The sequence below is a fragment of the Mesoplodon densirostris genome, chromosome 15, assembly GCF_025265405.1.
Source record: "Mesoplodon densirostris isolate mMesDen1 chromosome 15, mMesDen1 primary haplotype, whole genome shotgun sequence".
Classification (NCBI taxonomy): Eukaryota; Metazoa; Chordata; class Mammalia; order Artiodactyla; family Ziphiidae; genus Mesoplodon; species Mesoplodon densirostris.
The window spans coordinates 34,117,461-34,142,843 of NC_082675.1; the positions used below are offsets into that span (position 1 = coordinate 34,117,461).

Consider the following 25,383-nt stretch of genomic DNA (forward strand, 5'->3'; position numbering starts at 1 on the left):
CTGGTTTGTTTGTTTGTTTTTGTTTTCCTGAGGACACAAGCAGCTCAGAGAGTATACAAATTTATTCTGGCTACAAAGTCGGTGGTACGTTGGTGAAGGCTTCCTGAGTGCCAGGTGATTGAGGATGAACTTAAACTTAAGCTGGCGGCAGGGTCTGTAGATTGGAAGGGGCCCTGTTGAGATGAACCCCATCTGTATTTATATGAATGAGAGGAACAGATTCCATCTGGTCCAATTCAGCCACCGTTTACTGGCGCTGGCTGTGAGCTCTGCTTCTCTACTGTAATTAGGCTCTGCTCTGACCTCCTTCCTATCTAACCAGTCTCCTATTTTCTCCATCAGTGTGATGTGCTAGGTAAAGAAAACTTCAACCTTTGGGTGTGTGTGTGTGTGTGTCTGCAACCAGCGAGTCGTTAAGCACGTTGTCTACCAAGAACCACTCTCAGGCTCTGGGACTTCAGCTATGTCCCATTGTTTCCATATTTGAGGCGTTCAAAGATTGACCCCGAGGACCCTCCCATGCCAGGACCACCCGAGGTGAAACTGTGGGGAGGAAATTTCAGGAGGGGGTATTGCTGTGTGGTTCAGTGACTAAGAAACCCAAATAACATATCTTGATGAGTAGTTACATTTACGTTTAAGAATATAATTTTTGACTTTTTAGAAATGAGAAGTGATACTTTTTGCCAGAATCCTCCGTTTGTCATTTACATGGAGATGGTAGGTTTTGATTCTGGCTTTTGATCGATGTACTTTTATTTGGTATTTTACTGTTGGAGACTAGTTTGTATTAATAATTTTTCCTAATAAAGCTGCAGGTCATAAATTGTGCTAAAACACTTTCAAAAACAAAGTACGAAAGTACTTGAGATCAGTTATTTAAAATATATGTACCTCAAGAAAGAAGATAGTCAAATAACAAAAAAGTGGTTACCTTTGGGTGGTAAAATTTTTATTTTATATGTCTGCATTTTTGAAGTGACTATTGATTTTACAGTAAAAACAATAAAATTTATTAAAAATGAAAGAAAACAGGAAATATAAAAGAAATGCTTCCATTTTTAACACATTAGTTATCTAAAGGGAATTTTGGAAAGCACAGAGGATGAATGCCTAGCTTAACTGAGACTGCATTTCAGATCTCAGGCTTAATCTGAAAACATGTAGTGTTCTTCTCTTCCTTTTTAGCTAGAAATTATTATTATTATCTGCAAGAAAATTATACCCATTTAAAATGCTATTTCAATTCCACAGGTTATCCATTCATCAAGCCCCTGTAGTATATGTCTCACAAGTCTTTTTAGTGTGACATCAGGGACATCTCACTTCCTGACTCACAGTTTGAGTCACTGTAAATGATTCCCCCAAAGAGAGCAAATAATAATTACTATTATTTTGCCAAGGAAAAAGATAACATGTCATCTTATTCAGTTCATCTAAAAGAAAGCCATTTACTGAGTCAGTATAACTTATGGAATTTCTCTGGAGCTACAGAGAGTATCAAAATGTCATTAAAAGTTTCAGAGCCAAAATGAACTCTTAGTTTGTCCTCAATATAAGAAATACAAAATTTATGAACCCAAATACAAGACTGGGCAATCAGCTCAAAACACTGAGGATGTGCTTTCCACTAACTAATAATACCGCATACATTCTTATGCACATATCATACGTTACAGTATACATTTTTTAAAAAACCATGTTGCCAGATATATGATAGGTCATCTGGTTCAGAGCTTTTCTGTGTTGGGAGTTCTAGTTTTTTGTTGTTTTTTAATCACTGATTTAATCTCTTTACTTGTTATAGGTCTGTGCAGTTCTTCTGTTCCTTCTTGAGTCAGTTTCGGTAACTTGTGTGTTTCTAGGACATTTTTCAATTTCATTTAATTTATTGGTGAACAATTATTCATAGCATTCTTTTATTTTCTTATTTGTGTAAAGTTGGTTGTAATGTCCCCATTTTCATTTCTGATTTTAGTTATTTGCATCTTCTTTTTTCTTTCTCAGTCTAGTTAAAGTTTGTCCATTTTGTTGATTTTTTTCTAAGAACAGACATTTGGTTTCATTGATTCTCTATTTCACTTATCTCTTTTTCTAATCCTTATTATTTCCTCCCTTCTGCTAGCTTTGGGTTTAATTTGCTCTTCTTTTTCTAGTTTCTTAAAGTGTGTATGGACCAAACTGGGTCCCCTCAAAATTCATATGTTGAAGCCCTTATCTTCAATGTGACTGTATTTGAAAATAAGGCATTTCAGGGAGGCAATTAAGGTTAAATGAGGTCATAAGGGTGGTTCTGTTTCTCTGAAGAACCCTGACTAATACATTCTTCTTTTAGTCATTTCTAATTCTTCTTTAATCAAGGGTATATTCATGGATACATTCTATAGAAAATAATCTTTCAAGTTTATACTACCAAAAAAAAAATTCTATGACAAATAAGAACCAGGACCATGAATTTTTTGTATGTGTGTGGTTCTGTGCATTCTCAAGATGTTTTAAAAGGCTTAAGAGAAAATACATTGAATGATGGTACACACCTGCTTTGGACAGGGTTGTAGTGGAGGATGTTAAATTTATTAAATTTATTAAATTTGGGGCGGGGGGTGACTTTTGCTACTGTGGGACTCGCAAGTCCAAAACCTGTAGGGCAACCTGGCAGGCTGGAGATTCAGGGAAGAGTTGATGTTGCAGTTCTGAGTCTGAGATAAAAGTGCAGGCAGAATTTCTGTGTTGTCGTCTGGAGACAGAACTCTTTTTTTGGGAAACTTCAGCGTTTGCTCATAAGGCCTTCAACTGATTGAATGAGGCCCACCTGTGTCATGGAAGGTAATCTCACTTTATTTTACTTTTTTTTTTAAGAGTATTTTAAATTTTTTATTTTATTTTTAAATTTTTGGCTGTGTTGGGTTTTCATTGCTGCGTGCGGACTTTCTCTAGTTGTGGCGAGCAGGGGCTACTCTTTGTTTTGGTGCGCAGGTTTCTCATTGTGGTGGCTTCTTTTGTTGCATAGCACGGGCTCTAGGCACGCAGGCTTCAGTAGCTGTGGCACACGGGTTCGGTAGTTGTGGCTCATGGGCTCTAGAGCACAGGCTCAGTAGTTGTGGCGCACGGGCTTAGTTGCTCTGCAGCATGTGGGATCTTCCTGGACCAGGGCTTGAACCCGTGTCCCCTGCACTGGCAGGCACCAGTGTGCCACCAGGGAAGCCCTCTGCTCACTGTAAAGTCAATGATTCTAAATGTCAATCACATCCAAAAAATACCTTCACAGCAACTTGAAAAACAGATGTTTGACCAAACAGTTAGTCACCATAATCTTGCCAGGTTGACACATAAAATCAGCTATGTAGAAATTTAATCATTTTAGAATAAAACTTGAAGACATTTGAAGAAGTGGCCTAAACAAAAGTGAGCGTTTGTGAGAGAACTCATCTGAATGTTGTTTTTTATTTGACTCACAATTCTTGTAAAAAAGAAATTAAATCAGGAATATTTCAAAATAGTTACTTCCTTTAGGCAAGTAAATGCAGAACCATGTCCCTATCTGTGTGGGGTTAATCAGAATATATTTCAAACTGCTGAAAGCAGTTATAACAAAGGACAGTGTGAGTGTCTAATAAATGGTTGTTTTTGTTGTCCAGCATGTATCTTTAACATTTGTTTGCTCTCTTTGGGGGAATCATTTACAGTGACTCAAACTGTGAGTCAGGAAGTGAGATGCCCCTGATGTCACACTAAAAAGACCTGTGAGACATACACTACAGGGGCTTGATGAGTGGATAACCTGTGGAATTGAAATAGCATTGTAAATGGGTATAATTTTCCTGCAGATATCCTTAGGAGGTAGTCCTACTGCCTCCTGGAATGAACGGGCTTTCTTTGGACGTGGGCCCCATACTAAGGTAAACAGTCTCTTTTGGCCATTTGTCAGCGTGTCTGGAACCCCAGCTATATTCACCAACCTTTATAGATTTGTTAGGGGAATCAATGGAGTAATGCATGTGAAAGCATTTTAGAAGTGATCAAAAATTAGAAAGTTGATGATACAAGTAAGACAATGTCTTTACCAAAGCGATTATAAATGTCAGAGTACTTATCAGAGACCATTTGTTGGTTTCAAAGCTTTATACAACATTTAAATGAATTTTGGCATTTTTGGTGGGAGGGATGGTTTTATTGAATTTTCAGAGCTTTCCGTGTGGGAAGCAAAGCATTAAGGAATTCACTGAATTCAAGATATTAATAGCAGAGGCAATAATATGGCTTATATGACTATCAGTTTAACAAGTTAACGTGGTCCTTTAAAGGACAGAATTATGTGTCAGATTGTCCTAGGCACTAGGACACAACAGTGAATAAAAACAGATACAGTTGCTGCTATTCTGGAGCTCGTGATCCATGATTAAAGAAAACTGGGGCAGCATAGTAAAAGAAAAATTATGACAGGGCACCCCAGTTGATACTGTGTAGTCAGAGAAGTGGGCCTTGAAGAAAGGGCACTTAAGTTGAAATCTGAAGGACATGAAGGCATTAACTAGGGAGGAGATGGGGATTTTCACAAAGGCAGTCGGCAAAGTCTCTGGTGTCAGAGGAAGTATGGTATATTTGAAGACAAAAATCCCAGCATATCTAGAGCACAGAGTGAAAGGGAAAACAGTACAAGATAGGGCTGGAGAAGGAGGCGGTGACTAGACAGTGCAGGTGCCCAGTGGGCTACATTACAAATCTTGGTCTTCACCCTAAGAACAATAGAAAGCCATTGAAGTTTTAATTAATAGGGCACATGATTATTTGTTTTGAAGAGATTACTCTGGCTATAGTTGGGGTCAGAGCAGATGTGAGGAGACCAACCAACAGGCTATTACAATTGTCCAAGCAAGGGATGATGGTAGCTTGGATTTGCAGAGTAGCAGGTGAAAAGAGAGAAGCAGACAGCTTTGGGCATTCTATAAGGGGTCAAATGGACAAGATGTAGTTATGCATTGCATGTAGCAAAGGAAAAGCTTGTTGACTTCATTTACTAAGATAGGAAATGCTGGAAGAGGATCATAGGTTTATCTTGGACATGTTGAGCCTGCCATTACTAATAACTGTAACCCTCCTTAATGTCAATTCCAACCACCCTATTACCACCAGTTCTTAGGTTTCCATCTCACTCTCTTTAGTACCCCTACTCCAATGTTGCTTTTCCCACCAGTACCTATAATCTATTGATCTCTCATGGTTTCTTGGCTTCTCACTCTTTTCTCATCTCATTGACCACTTTATTCAATTTCTGTTCCTTCCGTAGTATCATTTTCATCACCTCTTTGCATACATGCTCGACTCCCTTGACCTTCTCTTGCTTCATTCTCTCTTCTTGGAGAAAACACAATCCTACTTAAATTCAGTTCTCTACTTGCTCCTTACCTGCCCTCATTCTGGAGAAAAACACAAAGCCATGCTGAATGGGCTCAATTTATATGAGCATTAATATCAAACATACCCATCATGCTGCCTGAAAATCATACTGGCTTTCACTAGTACTCACTCTTCAACTCTCCTTGGTGATTGATTCATACCTACCACACCTCAAATCTTTCTTCTCCAATTCTCACTCTAAGTGGACGAGCTTGCATCCCGCCGCACTGAGAAACAGAAGTAATCAGAAGAGAATGTCCATGAACTCTCGCCATCACATCTACCCGCCTGTAGGTGTCTGTAATCATTTCTTGTGCCTTTTCTTCTCTCATTACAGAGGAACTAAGCTTACCCTAGCAAAGGCTAACCTCTTCACTTGTGATCCCATTTCCTCCTAGGATGGGACCACCCAAGGGCAAGGGCAACACTCAGAAATTCTCTCCTTTCTCCCCTGCGTCATCACTCTTCTCTTCCACCAAAATCTTCTCTTGACCTCACTTTTCTCTCTGGCTAATGTCCATTTTCTTTCCTCCTCTTAGCAGGGAAACTCCTCAAACGAGTTGTTTGTATTCACTGTCTCTGTATTATCTCCTCTAATTCTCCATCCACTTTAATCAGACTTTCATACTTGGTACTTTACTCATCCTGAATGTATCAAGGTCACTGTGACCTCCATGTCAGTTTCAACCCTCATTTTAGTGGACCTGTTGGTAGCATTTAATATCAATGCCAGAGATCAATTTGGTAGCAAATCACTCTTTCCACCTTGAAACTGTCTTCTCTTGGTTTTCAAGTGTCACATTCTCCTGGTTTTACTCCCGCCCTCTGGATGCCCCTCCCAGTCTCCTTTCCTTGTTCTTCCCCACCTCCCTGTGTGCCCGGATCTCATTTTTTGGACCTCTTCTCTACCTCCACTTCTCTAGTGATCTTGTCCAGGTGTGTGGATTTAAGTACCGTGTATAGATCTGCAAACTCCCTAGTTTTTATCTCCAGCTTAGACCTCTCCCTGAGCTCTAGACTTGTATATCCAGCTGGTTACTTAAGAGCCCCTCTTGGATGTCTAATGCATGTCTCACATTTAACATGTTCCCAAGGGAGTTTCTGCTCCTCCTGGACCTGCTCCTTCTGAAGTTTTCTCCATCTGAGAAAACGGAAACGTCGTCTTTCTAGTCCCCCTGGCCAAAAACCCGGGGGTTATCCTTGACTTCCGTTTTTCTCCTCAAACACGATATCCAACCATCAGCAAATTCTCTTGGCTCCATCTTCAAAATGTGTATGGAATCTGATCACCTTTTACCAGATTCACAGCTAATACTTGGTCAGAGCCGCCAAAACTGTCCTGTTGGATTACCGTGCTGGCCTCCTAACTGGGCCCCCTACTTCTTCTCCCAGCCCCACGCCCAGAGCAGCATTTTTTTTTTTTTTTTTTTGCAGTACGCGGGCCTCTCACTGCTGTGACCTCTCCCGTTGTGGAGCACAGGCTCCGGATGCGCAGGCTCAGCGGCCATGGCTCACGGGCCCAGCCGCTCCGCGGCATATGGGATCCTCCCGGACCGGGGCACGAACCCGTATCCCCTGCATCGGCAGGCGGACTCTCAACCACTGCGCCACCAGGGAGGCCCCCAGAGCAGCATTTTAAAAACACAAGTCAGATCATGGCATTCCTCTGCTCAGAACCCTCCAGTGGCTTCACATTTCTTCAGAGTAAGAGCCGAAGTCCTTACAGTTGCCTCCAAGGCCCCATGCACTATAGGCTTCCTGTTAGCATTCTGATCTGTCTCCCTGCTTTTCCCCTTGTTCTCTCAGCCTGACCCACGTGGTGTTATCACTGTTTCTCGAGGGTGCCGTGCACATGGCCAGTTACAGGATTTTGCACCTTTTGTTCCCTCTGCTCAGATGTCCACTTTCATTGCTTCTTTACCCTTTTCAGGCTTTTTCTCAAACATCACCTCAGCGAGGCCTTATCTGATCACACTAAATAGCATGTTTTCCATCTTCTTCCCAACACTCCCTGTCCCCTTCTCCCACTTAATTTTTCTCCATAGCATTCATCAGGGTGAAAACAATCTGTTTTTATATGTTTGTGCTTTTGTTCCTCTCTCCCCAAAGAGAACTGAAGCGCGATGAGGACAGGAGCTCTGTCTGCTTTGTTCACTGTTGTATCATCAGTTCCTGGAACAGTGCTCGACCTATAGTAGATTCTCAGTATTTGTTAAAAGCGTGGATTAATGAATCCAAGTGCATATAGTGAGTGGGCAACTCGGTCTTTGAGTCTGGAGCTCAGAGGAGAGGTTTTCACTGGGGAAGCACATTTGGCGTTCATTGGCATAGAGATAGGGTGACCATGTATTCAAGTTGGCCCTGAACAGTCTGGGCATAATTGCTAATAGCACCCCTCCTTTACTCTGAAAAAATGCTCTGGTTTGAATGATAAATTGTAGAGTTCTCCTAAAAATTCATGGTAGCTGAAACCGTAGGACTGGATGGCATTGCCTGGAGAAAGCCTATAAAGTAAAACCAGAAGAGGATCTAGAAAGAGCCCTTAGGTTCTCTAACTTTTAAAGGCTCATAGAGGAGGGAGGAGTCTGACGATGAGATCGAGAGGGAGCAGTCAGACGAGGAGAAAAGCCAGACGCACAAAAGCTAAGAAAAAAGAGTAGTTCAAAAAGGAAAACGAGAGGTCAGTAGAGTCGAAGTCTACTGAGAGGTGGAATAAGAGGACGGAGTGACACCCATTAGATGCCTAGAAGTCAGTGATAGGCCTTAGATGCTCAGTAATAGGCCTTTTGGTGGAGTGATTAGGGCAGAAACCAGATTGATGTAATGGTGGGAGGAGAAATGAGGAGGACGGCAAGTTATAGAAAATCCCGTTCCTTTGGTTGTGAACATAAGAGAGAATGGGCAAATTCTGGATTACCCATTGAGCAGATTGAGTATGTGCTTAAGGCAAAGCTCGTAGCAGAGTAGGAGCAGCAAAACAGAACAAATGTGGAAAGAATTTAGTACTTGACAATTGGAAACAGTGAACTAAAGGAGTCGTTACCAAAAACTCATAGTTCTATCGGGCTTTCTGGGCGTTGTTTTACTGCTTGCTTTACATGTGGGAAGGAGTACCTCAGTACTTAGTCCCCTGAATGATCTGACCTGGCCCTGAATGTGGTCACAGTGGAAGTGGGTGTGGCACTGAGAGAGCGTGTTTTCTGTTTCTGTTTCGAAGAGGTTTGAGCTGAAATGTCGACGGGCAGGATCCAGATGAGGGGCACCAGCAGAGCAAACAGGAGAGGGGAGAGAGAACTGATGGTGGCATTTTACCTGGGAAGGTGGGAGGGGCGTGGGATCTGAGCATCATGGGAAGAGTGGCCGCAGGTGGGTTGAGGGGTACATGTGTGCTGTAACTGGAGGGAAGAAGGAGGGGCTGGGGACACATACAGCTGGGTTTGGCCAGGTGGATGTGGGAGGAGAGGGCATTGCTGTCTGGGGTCTTCGGTGTGCCCAAGAAGGAGGAAGGACCACCTGTGAGTGCGGGAGATGCCTGTCTGGGGCTTAGAGCAGTTACAAGAGTGACAGAGTCACCGACAGAGGAAACAATGTTAAGGGCTCTTTTGAGGTTGGTGATCATGAATCATTGGCTGACATGTCTTCAGTTAACTAGGTGATTACAGGAAATAATAGGCTTTTTCTCTGATGGAGCAAAGATCACCAAGAGAAAAGTATTTAAGAGTGATGTTGCCTTCAACGGCCAAATATCCACTTCTTTTTCTGTGATGTCATGAGTCAACATATATGCGTGGGAAAAGGTAGGGATCATTTGGAGAAACACGCTCTGGCAGACAGTCTGTTTGTTCTGTTTCTCCTTCAGGAATGAGTGAGGCTGAGTAAAACTGAGGTTTTCCTCAGATAAAGTTCTCACCAGACTGGGTGGGAGTCATGACGCCTGAGTCCCAGTGCTGGTCCTGCCAGAACCATGTTAGCTTCCTTCTCTGGGTTTCAGGTTGCTCATGGAAAAACTGTCAACAGACGATCTTATTTTCCTTCCACTTCTAGAATCTGTGAGTCTATAATGTTCTGTCTTCATATCGGTTGCCTCCAGCAGACAGGCAGGAGTGTAAGTCCTAGACTTTGTTTTGGAATTGGAAGAGTTCTTACAGAATATCTGAGCCTGAATTTGTGCTCCAAGATACTGGCTTTCGAGGGGGCCTGATGAACTTGACCCTTCTTGCTGGGTGGAGCTGTGAACCCATTTTTAGCAGATGAGGCAAAGGAGTCAGGCAGGTGTAGATTAAAACACAGTTTTTATTACTTTACCAGTAATAAATCAGCTTTACCATCTGATACTGGAGAATGTGGCTTAGAGCAGCTTAGACAAAGGGGCTTTGTGATACTGAATTCCAAAATGAGGTTCGCGGACCCACCAGAGTCACAGGAGCACAGAAATTGCAGACTTGGCCACATTGTCCTTGAGGACGTGATCGCACAGGGGACAGAGGAGGACACAGGCTTTGTGTGGGCAGCCAGCTCCCTAAATAAAGGCAGAGAGAGGAAGGAGTGGAGTCATCAAGTATCAGGTTCTCTCCTCCACTTACCACTCAAGTAAGTTGCTCCTTGTCAGGGGAGAAGTAAGGATGAGGGAGAGAGGGAGCAAAAGAGCAGGATTTATGGGAATGGACACTATCCTTTCCAAGGTTTATGAAGGTGGAAAGTGTAAATGTAAGCACAAGCAATTGCATGGCAGGGCAGTTTTTTGTTTCTTTTTTAAAATAAATTTATTTATTTAAAAAAAATTTTTGGCTGCATTGGGTTTTTTTTTTGTTTGTTTGTTTTGGATTAATAGTTAACATTTATTAACATTCGACTCTAATTGCTTCATCTGTTTTTTTGTAAGAATATTTTAATTGCAGACATTTCTCCCCTAAGTATTTTAATGTGCATCTCTAAAAATGTCCTTTTCTGTTTACATAACCACAATAACTTTATCACACTTAACAAAATTGACAACAATACCTTATATTATCTAATATCCAGATCATATTCACATTTCCTCAGTTGTCCCAGGATCCAGTCAAAGACGCTGCACTGTATTTGGACGTTACATATCCTAAGTCTTTTTTTCTTTTTTTGAATTTTATTTTATTTTTTTATACAGTAGGTTCTTATTAGTCATCAATTTTATACACATCAGTGTACACATGTCAATCCCAATCACCCAATTCAGCACACCACAACCCTCACCCCCAACTTTCCCCACTTGGTGTCCATACGTTTGTTCTCTACATCTGTGTCTCTATTTCTGCCCTGCAAACCAATTCATTTGTACCATTTTTCTAGGTTCCACATATATGCGTTAATATACGATATTTGTTTTTCTCTTTCTGACTTACTTCACTCTGTATGACAGTCTCTAGATTCATCCATGTCTCTACAAATGACCCAATTTTGTTCATTTTTATGGCTGAGTAATATTCCATTGTATATATGTACCACATCTTCTTTATTCATTCGTCTGTCAGTGGGCATTTAGGTTGCTTCCATACCTGGCTATTGTAAATAGAGCAGCAATGAACATTGGGGTGCATGTAGGTTTTGGAATTATGGTTTTCTCTGGCTATAAGCCCAGTAGTGGGATTGCTGGGTCATATGGTACTTCTATTTTTAGTTTTCTAAGGAACCTCCATACTGTTCTCCATAGTGGCTGTATCAATTTACATTCCCACCAACAGTGCAAGAGGGTTCCCTTTTCTCCACACCCTCTCCAGCGTTTGTTGTTTGTAGATTTTCTGATGATGTCCATTCTAACTGGTGTGAGGTGATACCTCATTGTAGTTTTTTTTTTTTTTTTTTTTTTTTTGGCGGTACGCAGGCCTCTCACTGTTGTGGCCTCTCCCGTTGCAGAGCACAGGCTCCAGATGCTATGCTCAGCGGCCATGGCTCACGGGCCCAGCTGCTCCGTGGCATGTGGGATCCTCCCGGACCGGGGCACGAACCCATGTCCCCTGCATCAGCAGGCGGACTCTCAACCACTGCGCCACCAGGGAAGCCCCTCATTGTAGCTTTGATTTGCATTTCTCTAATAATTAGTGATGTTGAGCATCTTTTCATGTGCTTCTTGGCCATCTGTATGTCCTCTTTGGAGAAATGTCTGTTTAGGTCTTCTGACCATCTTTTGATTGGGTTGTTTTTTTAATATTGAGCTGCATGAGCTGTTTATATATTTTGGAGATTAATCCTTTGTCCGTTGATTTGTTTGCAAATATTTTTTCCCATTCTGAGGGTTGTCATTTCGTCTTGTCTGTAGTTTCTTTTGCTTTTCAAAGCTTTGAAGTTTCATTAGGTCCCATTTCTTTATTTTTGTTTTTATTTCCATTACTCTAAGAGGTGGATCAAAAAAGATCTTTCTGTGATTTATGTCAAAGAGTGTTCTTCCTGTGTTTTCCTCTAAGAGTTTTATAGTGTCCGGTCTTACATTTAGATCTCTAATCTATTTTGAGTTTCTTTTTGTGTATGGTGTTAGGTAGTGTTCTAATTTCATTCTTTTTTTTTTTTTTTGTGGTATGTGGGCCTCTCACTGTTGTGGCCTCTCCCGTTGCGGAGCACAAGCTCCGGATGCGCAGGCTCAGCGGCCATGGCTCACAGGCCCAGCCACTCTGCGGCATGTGGGATCTTCCTGGACTGGGGCAGGAACCTGTGTCCCCTGCATTGGCAGGCGGACTCTCAACCACTGAGCCACCAGGGAAGCCCCTAATTTCATTCTTTTACGTGTAGCTGTCCAGTTTTCCCAGCACTACTTATTGAAGAGACTGTCTTTTCTCCATTGTATATCCTTGCCTCCTTTGTCATAGATTAGTTGACCATAGATGCGTGGGTTTATCTCTGGGCTTTCTATCCTGTTCCATTGATCTATATTTCTTTTTTTATGCCAGTACCATATTGTCTTGATTACTGTAGCTTTGTAGTGTAGTCTGAAGTCAGGGAGTCTGATTCCTCCAGCTCCATTTTTTTCCCTCAAGATTGCATTGGCTATTCGGGGTCTTTTGTGTCTCCATACAAATTTTACGATTTTTTGTTCCAGTTCTGTAAAAAATGCCATTGGTAGTTTGAGAGGGATTGCATTGAATCTGTAGATTGCTTTGGGTAGTATAATCATTTTCACAAAATTGATTCCTCCAATCTAAGAACATGGTATATCTCTCCATCTGTTGGTATCACCTTTAATTGCTTTCAACAGTGTCTTATAGTTTTCTGCATACAGGTCTTTTGTCTCCCTAGGTAGGTTTATTCCTAGGTATTTTATTCTTTTTGTTGCAGTGGTAAATGGGAGTGTTTCCTTAACTTCTCTTTCAGATTTTTCATCATTAGTGTGTAGGAATGCAAGAGATTTCCGTGCATTAATTTTGTATCCTGCAACTTCACCAAATTCATTGATTAGCTCTAGTAGTTTTCTGGTGGCATCTTTAGGATTCTCTATGTGTAGTATCATATCATCTGCAAACAGTGACAGTTTTACTTCTTCTTTTCCAATTTGTATTTCTTTTATTTCTTTTTCTTCTCTGATTGCCATGGCTAGAACTTCCAAAACTATGTTGAATAATAGTGGCGAGAGTGGACATCCTTGTCTTGTTCCTGATCTTAGAGGAAATGCTTTCAGTTTTTCACCATTGAGAATGATGTTTGCTGTGGGTTTGTCGCATATGGCCTTTATTATGTTGAGGTAGGCTCCCTCTGTGCCCACTTTCTGGAGAGTTTTTATCATAAATGAGTGTTGACTTTTGTCAAAAGCTTTTTCTGCATCTATTGAGATGATCATATGGTTTTTCTTCTTCAATTTGTTAATATGGTGTATCACATTGATTGATTTGCATATACTGAAGAATCCTTGCATCCCTGGGATAAATCCCACTTGATCATGGTGTATGATCCCTTTAATGTGTTGTTGGATTCTGTTTGCTAGTATTTTGTTGAGGATTTTTCCATCTATACTCATCAGTGATATTGGTCTGTAATTTTCTTTTTTTGTAGTATCTTTGTCTGGTTTTGGTATCAGGGTGATGGTGGCCTCATAGAATGAGTTTGGGAGTGTTCCTTCCTCTGCAATTTTTTGGAAGAGTTTGAGAAGGATGGGTGTTAGCTCTTCTCTAAATGTTTGATAGAATTCACCTGTGAAACCATCTGGTCCTGGACTTCTGTTTCTTGGAAGATTTTTAATCACAGTTTCAATTTCATTACTTGTGATTGGTCTGTTCATATTTTCTATTTCTTCCTGGTTCAGTCTTGGAAGGTTATACCTCTCTAAGAGTTTGTCCAGTTCTTTCAGGTTGTCCATTTTATTGGCATAGCGTTGCTTGTAGTAGTCTCTTAGGATGCTGTGTATTTCTGCAGTGTCTGTTGTAACTTCCCCTTTCTCATTTCTAATTTTGTTGATTTGAGTCCTCTCCCTCTTTTTCTTGATGCGTCTGGCTAATGGTTTATCAATTTTGTTTATCTTCTCAAAGAACCAGCTTTTAGTTTTATTGACCTTTGCTATTGTTTTCTTTGTTTCTGTTTCATTTATTTTTGCTCTGATCTTATATGATTTCTTTCCTTTTGCTAACTTTGGGTTTTGTTTGTTCTTCTTTCTCTAGTTGCTTCAGGTTAAGGTTAGATTGTTTATTTGAGATTTTTCTTGTTTCTTGAGGTAGGCTTGTATAGCTATAAACTTCCCTCTTAGAACTGCTTTTGCTGCATCCCATAGGTTTTGGATCATCGTGTTGTCATTGTCATTTGTCTCTAGGTATTTTTTGATTTCCTCTTTGATTTCTTCAGGGATCTCTTGGTTATCTAGTAACGTATTGTTTAGCCTCCATGTGTTTGTGTGTTTTACATTTTTTTCCCCTGTAATTGATTTCTAATCATAGCATTGTGGTCAGAAAAGATGCTTGATATGATTTCAATTTTCTTAAATTTACTGAGGCTTGATTTGTGACCCAAGATATGATTTATCCTGGAGAATGTTCCATGCACACTTGAGAAGAAAGTGTAATCTGCTGTTTTTGGATGGAATGTCCTATAAATATCAATTAAATCTCTCTGGTCTGTTGTGTCATTTAAAGCTTGTGTTTCCTTGTTAATTTTCAGTTTGGATGATCTGTCCATTGGTGTAAGTGAGGTGTTAAAGTCCCCCACTATTATTGTGTTACTGTTGATTTCCTCTTTTGTACCTGTTAGCAGTTGCCTTATGTATTGAGGTGCTCCTATATTGGGTGCATATATATTTATAATTGTCATACCTTTTTCTTGGATTGATCCCTTGATTATTATGTAGTATCCTTCCTTGTCTCTTGTAACATTCTTTATTTTAAAGTCTATTTTATCTGATATGAGTATTGCTACTCCAGCTTTCGTTTGATTTCCATTTGCATGGAATATCTTTTTCCATCCCCTCACTTTCAGTCTGAATGTGTCCCTAGGTCTGAAGTGGGTCTCTTGTAGACAGCATATATATGGGTCTTATTTTTGTATCCATTCAGCAATCCTGAGTCTTTTGGTTGGAGCATTTAATCCATTCATGTTTAAGGTAATTACCAATATGTATGTTCCTATTACCATTTTCTTAATTGTTTTGAGTTTCTTTTTGTAGGTCCTTTTCTTCTCTTGTGTTTCCAACTTAGAGAAGTTCCTTTAGCATTTGTTGAAGAGCTGGTTTGGTGATGCTGAATTCTCTTAGCTTTTGCTTGTCTGTAAAGCTTTTGATTTCTCCATTGAATCTGAATGAGATCCTTGCCAGGTAGAGTAATCTTGGTTGTAGTTTCTTCCCTTTCATCACTTTAAGTATATCATGCCACTCCCTTCTGGCTTGTAGAGTTTCTGCTGAGAAATCAGCTGTTAACCTTATGGAAGTTCCCTTGTATGTTATTTGTCATTTTTCCCTTGCTGCTTTCAATAATTTTTTTTGTCTTTATTTTTTGCCAATTTGATTACTATGTGTCTCGGCATGTTTCTCTGTAGGTTTATCCTGTATGGGACTCTCTGCACTTTCCGGACTTGGGTGGCTATTTCCTCTCCCATGTTAGGGAAGTTTTCGACTGTAATCTCTTCAGATATTTTCTCGGGTCCTTTCTCTCTCTCTTCTCCTTCTGGGACCCCTATAATGCGAATGTTGTTGCATTTAATGTTGTCCCAGAGGTCTCTTAGGCTGTCTTCATTGCTTTTCATTCTTTTTTCTTTATTCTGTTCCGCAGCAGTGAATTCCATTGTTCTGTCTTCCAGGTCACTTATCTGTTCTTCTGCCTCAGTTATTCTGGTATTGATTCCTTCTAGTGTAGTTTTGATTTCAGGTATTGTGTTGTTCATCTCTGTTTGTTTGTTCTTTAATTCTTCTAGGTCTTTGTTAAACATTTCTTGCATCTTCTCGATCTTTGCCTCCATTCTTTTTCTGAGGTCCTGGATCATCTTCACTGTCATTATTCTGAATTCTTTTTCTGGAAGGTTGCCTATCTCCACTTCATTTATTGTTTTTCTGGGGTTTTATCTTCTTCCTTCATCTGGTACATAGCCCTCTCCCTTTTCATCTTGTCTGTCTTTCTGTGAATGTGGTTTTTGTTCCACAGGCTGCAGGATTGTAGTTCTTCTTGCTTCTGCTGTCTGCCCTCTGGTGGATGAGGCTATCTAAGAGGCTTGTGCAAGTTTCCTGATGGCTGGGACTGCTGGTGGGTAGAGCTGGCTGTTGCTTTGGTGGGCAGAGCTCAGTAAAACTTTAATCCACTTGTCTGCTGATGGGTGGGCCTGGGTTCCCTCCCTGTTGGTTGTTTGGCCTGAGGCAACCCAACACTGGAGCCTACCCAGGCTCTTTGGTGGGGCTAATGGCAGACTCTGGGAGGGCTTACACCAAGGAGTACTTCCCAGAACTTCTGCTGCCAGTGTCCTTGTCCTCACGGTTACATATAGCTACACCCCATCTCTTCAGGAGACCCTGCAATGCTAGCAGGTAGGTCTGGTTCAGTCTCCTATGGGGTCACTGCTCGTTCCCCTAGGTCCTGATGAGCACACTACTTTGTGTGTGCCCTCCAAGAGTGGAGTCTCTGTTTCCCCCAGTCCTGTCAAAGTCCTGCAATCAAATCCCGCGTACATTCAAAGTCTGATTCTCTAGGAATTTCTCCTCCCGTTGTCGGACCCCCGGCTTGGGAAGCCTGACGTGGGGCTCAGAACCTTCACCCCAGCAGGTGGACTTCTGTGGTATAAGTGTACTCCAGTTTGTGAGTCACCCACCAAGCAGTTTGGGATTTGATTTTATTGTGATTGTGCCCCTCCTACCGTCTCATTGTGGCCTCTCCTTTGTCTTTGGATGTTGGATCTTTTTTTTGGTGAGTTCCAGTGTCTTCCTGTCAATGATTATTCAGCAGTTGTGATTCTGGTGTTGTTGCAAGAGGGAGTGAGAGCATGTCCTTCTACTCTGCCATCTTGAACCAATCTCTCTTCATTGTGTCTTCGTTGCTGTGCACGGGCTTTCTCTAGTTATGGCAAGTGGGGGCTACTCTTCATTGTGTGCAGGCTTCTCATTGTGGTGGCTTCTCTTGTTGCAGAGCATGGGCTCTTGGCACGCGGGCTTCAGTAGTTGTGGTCGCGGGCTCAGCAGTTGTGGCTTACGGGCTCTAGAGTGCAGGCTCAGTAGTTGTGGTGTGCGGGCTTAGTTGCTCTGTGGCATGTGGGATCTTCCCGGACCAGGACTCGAAGCCATGTCTCCTGCATTGGCAGGTGAATTCTTAACCACTGTGCCACCAGGGAAGTCCCAGGGTAGTTTTGATAATATAATACACACATTGTATGTATATGCGTGTGTGCAGGGTACATACAGATTCAGTGGGCAATAATGTTATGTTGTTCAGAAGTATATGTATGTGAAAATATTGGCAGTGTGTCGATTTTCCCTAAGTGTTGGAGCGGCTGTTCACTTAAAATCTCAAATCTCAGGACCAGGGTGAAATGAGTGCTTTTCCATGGACAGAGGCTCATATGTCTGGGTATTTGTCCATTAAGGTTTACCTTTACACATTTTTTTGCCTGTAATTCTTTAATTTTAACTTATATAAAACTCATTTCGAGAAAAAAAAACCTCATTTCTGTAAAGTGAGAAGTAATCTGTCCATTGTTTGAATTCTTTGGTCTTTCTTTACACTGTTACTTGGCATTTTAATCCTATTCTGGCTTGCAATATCATGGTTTATATGTGTGTCTCTCCTTTATTAGAACGGAAACTTCCTATTCCTTTTTCTTTCTTTTTTGGCTGCGCCAAGTGGCATGTGAGATCTTAGTGCCCGACCAGGGATCAAACCTGTGCCCCCTGCATCTGAAGCATGGAGTGTTAACCACTGGACCACCAGGGGTGTCCCTAGGAACAGAAGCTTCTTGAGGGCAGGGATCCTATGTTATTTTTATACCTTCCACAGTGATTAACCTTCTGCTTTGCATTTCATAGGTGTTAAGCAAAGATATGTCAGATGTATATTTAACAAAATCTTAAAAAAAATTTTTAAATTGACGTATAGTTGATTTACAATGTTTCAGGTGTACAGCTTAATGAATAATCTTAAACATTATTTTCCCATACCCTTTTAAAGGGATTTCACACTCATTTATTGTCAACTCATTTCTCTTTGTGCAGAGAAAAATACTACGTAGATTTTTGGACTTAAGCCAGGTCATAAAAGTTGATATTTAATAACAAAAACTACTACCTCTGTTATGGCTACTGCTGCTTCTCTAGTTGCTGCCTCTAGTTGCTGTTCATTGGGCAATATTGTATTTTATCATTTGTTATATCACTCAGTTTTCTTCCAAACCCTATGTGCTGGCTATTAATTTTTCTGTTTTAGCATTTAGAAAATATGCTTAGATTCTCATGACTAGATTTGCAAAAGTACATCTGTCTGACTCCTAACTTTTCTTTCTTCTATTCTACATGGCTTTTTTCTAGTTTGTCATATGATCCCAAATTGTATTTTCAATATATATTCTTGTCATGTGATAAAATGATCAACAAACGTTCATCCAAAAATAGAAATAAGGATGTTATCCTAAAGACAGGATAAACAAAAGATGTTGCTTTTCTTAAGCACAAAATCTCACACAGAAAGTGGATGAGACATAAATTTATTTAGAAAAAGTATTTTACAGAGTAATAGTAATTTCCTGTTTGGTTTGGCATTTAAATGCTCATATTAAAACCTGATTTTTGGAATAAATTATATTAGTTTAAAAGTGAAAAAGTGTTTCCATGATGCTCAGAGTGGGCCCAGAACCACAGCCTCTGAGGGGCATTAAAGAAGTCCATACAAACCTTCTGGAACTGATAATCTTGCCATGGAGATGGGATTTAGACCTGATGTATGTATATATATGTGTGTGTGTGTACATATATATATATAAAACAAAAGATGTGTGTGGCACAATGATACTATTCAAGCCCTGTTCCATTTATACAGTCTCTTTTTAAAATCAAACTAGTTCATTGCATTCATTCAAACATGCATGCATTTAATAAATATCTTAAAGTGTGTATGGTTTCTACCATGTGCTAAGAAAACGCTGGGCATTGGATTGAAAGGCGGATAAGACACAGGAAAACTTCTGTTGAGGAACTCATAGTTCATGGGGGAGACAAGCAGTTAATGATAACCCAGTGCTGTACTAACAATGATAGGGATGAACAGGGATTCTTGGGAAGCAGGGGATGGCTCCAAATCCTGTGTGGACAGCGGAATGCTTCGAGAAGGAGGCCTGCGTCTTCTCTGTAGGAATAAGTAGGAATTAGCCAAGTGAAGAGGAAAGGTGAGTAGGTCATCCTGGGCAGGAGGAAGCACATGGATAAAGATGTCAGACTAGGAACGTCAGGGAACAAGAGTTGTGTGCAGGGAACCAGACACAGTTCTGTGTCGCAGGAGTGGGACGGCACAGCAGGGAGTAGTGAGATAAAAAGGCAGACAGCAGGCAGAGGCCAGATGCCACCTGCAGGCCACCTCCAGAAGTATGGATCTTTTATAGACAGTGTGCGTTATCAAAAGTTTTATTTTTCCCTTTGGAGAGGAGTGACATAGTATGTGGTTGGTGTTGCGTTCTCTATAGATAATTCTGGTAAGTGTGTGGTAAATCAGGGGTTAATCTGTCCTACTACCTGTTTTTATAAAGTTTTATTGACACAGCCACACCCATTTATAGACACACTGACTGCTTTCCTATTGTGAAAATGGAGGTGAGTGGTTGTGAAAGAGAAGCCTAGAAAGCCGGTGAATGTAAATAAGCAGATGGATGTGAAAACAGGAGACCAGTTACGATGCTACGGCAATAGTCCACATGAAAGAGAATGAGGGTTTGATTAGGGCAGGGGTGATAGGAATAGAAGGTACCTGGTAAATCTAAGAAACATTTAGAAAGTAAAGTCAGGCAAGTTAAGGATCACTCACCGACTTCTAGAGTAGATGGAAGATGCTGCCTCCGGTTGAGAGAGTGAGAGCACAGGAGAATACTCGTATGGGAGGGAGGGGATGCCTAAAGTTTTGAATGGACTGTGAGTCTAAGGCCTCAGCCCACCTGCCACCTCATTCAAGAAAGGTCTGAGCTTTGGGATTGGGATATGGAGGGCTGCTGCAGTACGGCAACTAAAAACAAAAAAAAAGTATCCAATGGTTTGTTTTTTAAGCTGCACCAAAATATCCCTGAATCCCACAGAGCTCTATCTCATCCTTATCTGTGTAGTCTGTCCCCACGTAGACCCCAGGTGCCATCGGAAACCTCTACACTGTCATCAACAAACTACATCCTTGGACTGAAAAATCCCCCCATCCAAGAAGTAGAAACTGATTTTGGCCCACATTCCAGTGTCCTGGCCTTTGGGAGGGTCCACTGGTCATTGTCCTCCTAGTGCCACAGGGACGGCGAGGCCCAGGCCATTACCTTCTGTGTTTGTGAAAAGAGAAAACGCTATGCTGTGCAGTCAGTCACACTTAGCTTTTTTTATTCTTCTTGCTTGAGTTTAAATTCTAGCTCTACCATTTACTGGCTGTGTGACCTTTGCAAAACCACTTAACCTCTCTGTGCCTCATTTGCTGCACCTTTAAAATGAGAGCAATAACAGCATCTATCTCAGGATTAAATGAGACAAATACAGGCAAAGAATTTAGCATAGAGCTTGGTATAGTCATTCAACATGTGTTTCTCAAATGGCTGCTGTAGAGCTAAAACCGTGCTCGGCACTGTGACCACTGTGATAATTAAACAGGCACAGGCTCTGCCCTTATGGTGATACCAGTGTAGCACTAACCAGGTAATGAAATAACTATGAAATACTAAATTGAGGAAAGGGAGATAAGGGAAATGAATCTAGGATCCTGATATAGAACAAATGGTGTGTACATTTGTACGTGTGTGTGTGTGTGTTTGTGTGTGTGTGTGTGTGTGTGTGTGTGTAGTAGTTGGCAGTTAGACATGCTAAGATTAGTTAGACAGGAAAAATCTCTCTGAGTAATATTTAAACTCAGACTTGGGTGAGAAAGAGACAGCTGTGTGGGATGAAAGGAAGAGCATCTCAGGCAGCCAGAATGGCTGTGTGAGTGTCCTAAACAAGCACTCAAAAAAAAGTTAGTGAGGCTGGTAGAGAGTCACAGGCCACACCCTCAGGTGGGGGACAAAAGATTTTTTATAACTAAGAGCCAGTCTTTTTATCACTTTGTCTGATGGCAGAAAACTTAATCCAGTTACTTCTAGGCAGACTCGGTCAAAATGATTGATTACTCAGTCATTTCAGAAACCTCTGAGTAAAGTTCTGGATTTTAAATAGCTAATATAGGATTTCTACTTTGGACCTTTCCTGAGGCTGTGTCTAGACTCAAGGGCTGGGGGTGGGGTATCAAGTTTGCAGGCACCAGCCGTGCCTTGGCAGTTGCTGAGACGCAACTTTGTCAGTCCTCTGCTTGTGGGACTTGATCCCTGATCCATCATCTTAGGTGCCCACGTCTCCCCGTGGCCTCTGGTCCCTCTGGAGCCTTCCTTATTCTGACCTCCAGACCCATCCTGAGGTGGGTTCTGAGGCCTGTCCCTATATGTCTAAGCCCTTCTACACATGTGAGCGTTCTCTAGCGCTGGGAAGGGCATAGGAGGTGGCCCTCAAGCTCATCTGCCCAGACAACTCACTTCGCTGTTGGTATTTTATCCCTCTAGCCTCAGCCTGGAAATTTTCAAGAGGCTAGAGGTTTTTCTGAGCTACATACCCGTAGAAGTCAGATGAAGGTCTTGGGATTCCTTCAAATTCATCTGGGCTCTCAGTCATTTCCCCTTTGAGGCCCCACCTGTCCATGGACTGACCAGGCTTGGGAGGCAGCCTGAGACACAGTCCCTTTTTTGGAGGCCCTGCTAAATCTATAGTTTCTTACCTGTCCTTGTGAAAAAAACCAAAAACAAACAAACAAAAACTTGCCTCCAAGCCCCAAAGGAGTTTTCAAACAAAATAAAACAAATTTAGAACTGGCTATGCTTTTTCACGCCAACTCTTTTTATGTTACAAACTTAACCTTGAGGCTAGGACTCAGAAAAACTTTCCCCTCTGGCAATTGAGGGGAAGCCTCAGCTCTCAAGAGTTTAGCCTCTGCTTTGCATTTCAAGCGCTTATTTTAAAATTCAAATGCCAGGAATTTGGTTGTTTATTTTCTGAACTCAGGTCCGTCTCTCTCTAAAGCACTAAGATCCAGCCTAATGTCTACTGTTGTTATGTAAAAATCAATTACTATGAAAATGGTCAATTTCAATTTCCAAATGTTAACATGGTACTTAAGCATTATTAGCTTATTCAAGGACCTTTTAACTGCTTTTTCCTTAGACTTATCTGGCAGCTTCTCAGTACTAAGTATCCACTCCCCTGCCCACTGCCACTGACAGAAGCCAAGCTGTGTGGTTCATTGTCTTCTCCTCCTTGCCCACCCACCTCCCAGGATGACCTCCACAGCCCCTCACTTCAGTCTCAGGGCTCTTTCACTCCCTCCCTGGGGTTGTTCTGCAGTCACTGACGGGTGCTCTCAAGATCTTGCTGTCTTCCAGGACTCCGCCTTAAACCCAGAAATCCTGCGTTCAGTCCTGGCAGCTTTCTTACTTGGCTCTTGTGGAGCTAGCATTTCAGCCTCACAACTTCTAATCCAGAACCACCTCTTATTTTCTTCCTCCTTACAGAGTTCCCCGTGGCTTACTTAATTTCTTTCCCTTAATTTCTTTACCACTTGGATCCCATTGGTTAAGTGCATTCTCAACTGTTAAAGGAAAAATCCAACAATCATATATCTTGAAAAGATCATGAGTCGGGCAGCATCCAGGCTCAGGAGTGCTAAGAGAAAGGAGCTCTGAAGAGCTGCTCTAGGTGAGAGATTTTTATAGACCAAAGCGATCAGGAGCAAGGAAGTTATACTGGGCGTTTGCCGATTGATCAACGCAGGGTTACCCCCTTCATGGAGCAAAGGGATGTCTTGGAGCTGGTCTGGATACTTGGGTTGAGCAGGGACGTGCTGATCGGTGGACCTAGGCCTTCCTTTTCTGGGAGATCCCAGCATAGAAACTAGCTAAGTTTTGGTTTGCTGACTGGGGCTTAGCGTGAGTGACTCCTTCTTGGGCCTACTTTAGATATTTTAACATACCTGTGCCTGACTTCATGTGACCGTAGCCCCTGACACATCTCTACATAAGTGTTTGCAGACCTCAGCTGGGTCTTAGTGTTATTCTCTCCCTTTTCTTCTCCTCTGCTTCTTATCGCTTTTTTTCTACTGGACTCTAAGCTACTGGGTCTTATGCCTCTGAATCTTTAGTGTCTAATACTCTTCTTAGTACTGATCAATAAATATTTGGTGAATGAATGAAGAAAAGAGTAATGCTTATTCTTCAAATAAATTCTAACATTTTATATCTACTTATTCATTCTTCAGTCATTCATAGTGGCTAAATACAATGATTCAAAAGTGTTGAATAGAAAACGTGAAATTATTTTAGATTTAAAACATTAAGGAATGAGGAAAAATTGAGTTAACGTACTTTATAGTTAAATCTGGCTCTTGAAATATTCCATTTTTAGGATATTCTCACCCATATTTCTATTTACTAGAAACATTAAATTATTACAAACTCAGTTTTAGATAAACTTATAGTGTAATTTACATGAAATAAAACACACCCATTATAAGTATATATAGTTCAATGAGTTTTGACACATGTAGATACCCATGTAACCACCACTAACAGTAAAGATATAGAACATTTCCATCATCCCAAAAAGTTCCTTTGTGTCCCTTTTCAGTCAGTCCGGATCCACCTCCCTGTGTCCCCAAGCCCCAGACAATCACTGATCTGCTTTCTATCACTATAGCTTCTTCAGCTTTTTCTGGAATTTCGTGCAAATGGAATCATACAGTATATACTCTGTCGTGTCTGGTTTCTTTTGCTCCGTACATTGTTGAAATTTATCAGTGTTGTGGCCTCTGCCACAATTTGTGTAGCCATACAATGTTGATCAACTTTGAGGTTGTTTTAGTTTCTGGCTGTAATGCATAAAGCTGTTGTCAATGTTCTGCGTAAGTCTGTGTATGGATTCAGTTTTCATTTCTCTTGGGTAACCACCTAGGAGTAGAATGCATGGATCTTAGGGTAAGTATGAAGTTAATGTTATAAGAAACTGTCAAGCTGTTCTCCAGGGTGGTTGTTGACATTTTACATTCCCACCAGAGTTCCAGTTGCTCCCTATCTTATCACACTATATCTCATCAACACTTGGCATTGTCAGTCCTTTTACTTTTCCCCATTCTACTGGGTATGTAATGATGTCTCACTGTGGTTTAAATGTACATTTCTCTGATAACTAATGATGCTGACAAGTCTTCATGTGCTTATAGGCAATTAGTAATATATTCTTCTGGTGAAGTGTTAGTTTAAACATTTTGGCAAGTTTTATCTGGGTGGTTTTCTTATTGAGTTGCAAGAGTTATCAATATATATGTCAGATATATATATATTGTGAATATTTTCTCCTAGTCTGTACTTTGCATTTTTCTTTCCCTAGCAGTGTTTTTCAGATAGCAGAAAATTTTAATTTCAGTGAAGTCCCATTTATCAATTATTTTGTTTTATGATTCATGCTTTCTGTGTTTCATCTAAGAAATCTTTGCCTACTCCGTGGTTGCAAAGAATCTCTTAGCTGATTTTTAAAATAGGCTAAAAACTAACCAGTGAGTCAGCATTGTTATGATCTTAGTTTAGCTACTGTGGTCTAAAGAATAATTCTTCTCTGATACCAAAATCCCTGTGTAGTAAACTGTGACTCTCCTAATTCTGAACTAAGCCTTTGAATAGAGATGAAGAGCTTTGAACAGTTGTTTAAAAAATTAATAAGTATTTCCAAAGGTAATGATTACATTTATTCCCAAACATAGAGCCCAAGTGAGCAGGATATGAGAAGAGCATCCAGTTTCTCAATTTGGACTGTATTGAGGCTCTCTTCTTTGTCATTTTATGTGTGTATGTGTGTGTGTGTACACACACACACACACACACAACAAGCTTGTCATTCCCTTTTTCTTTCTCCTTTTGTTTAAAAAAAATCTGTTTTGAGTCTCTCAATATGCCACTTTTTCTGTCTTTTGTATCTTTTTCCCTTTATATTTGCTCTTCCCAGAGAGGTCCATTTATTTCTTGCCTTTTTTCTTTCCCTTCCCATATTCCCTTCTTATCTCTTTTTACTTCTCTCTTCACCTCTTCTATTTCTAGTTTTTTTTTCCTCACTGATTATTCCCTTCTGAAATTGACTTAGCGTGGAACCTATATATAAACAGACAGAACTATGCATTCAGAATTTGAGTAGAGTTTTATAGTATCTGTTCACAATTTTGAAGATGAGTTGAATGCTTTATGCTTCTATTTGAAAACTGACCAAGTTGGTTTTAATTTGAATATTGTTCTCAACTGATTCTCTCTCCTGTCATCAGGTAGAATGAA

General features: G+C 40.9%; 1 protein-coding gene across 1 annotated transcript in view; it reads left to right on the plus strand.

Moving 5' to 3' along the window:
• AKAIN1 (A-kinase anchor inhibitor 1) overlaps positions 1–25,383 on the plus strand; it is an 81,017-nt gene that overhangs the window by 736 nt on the left and 54,898 nt on the right. The gene's annotated exons all lie outside the window — the stretch shown is intronic.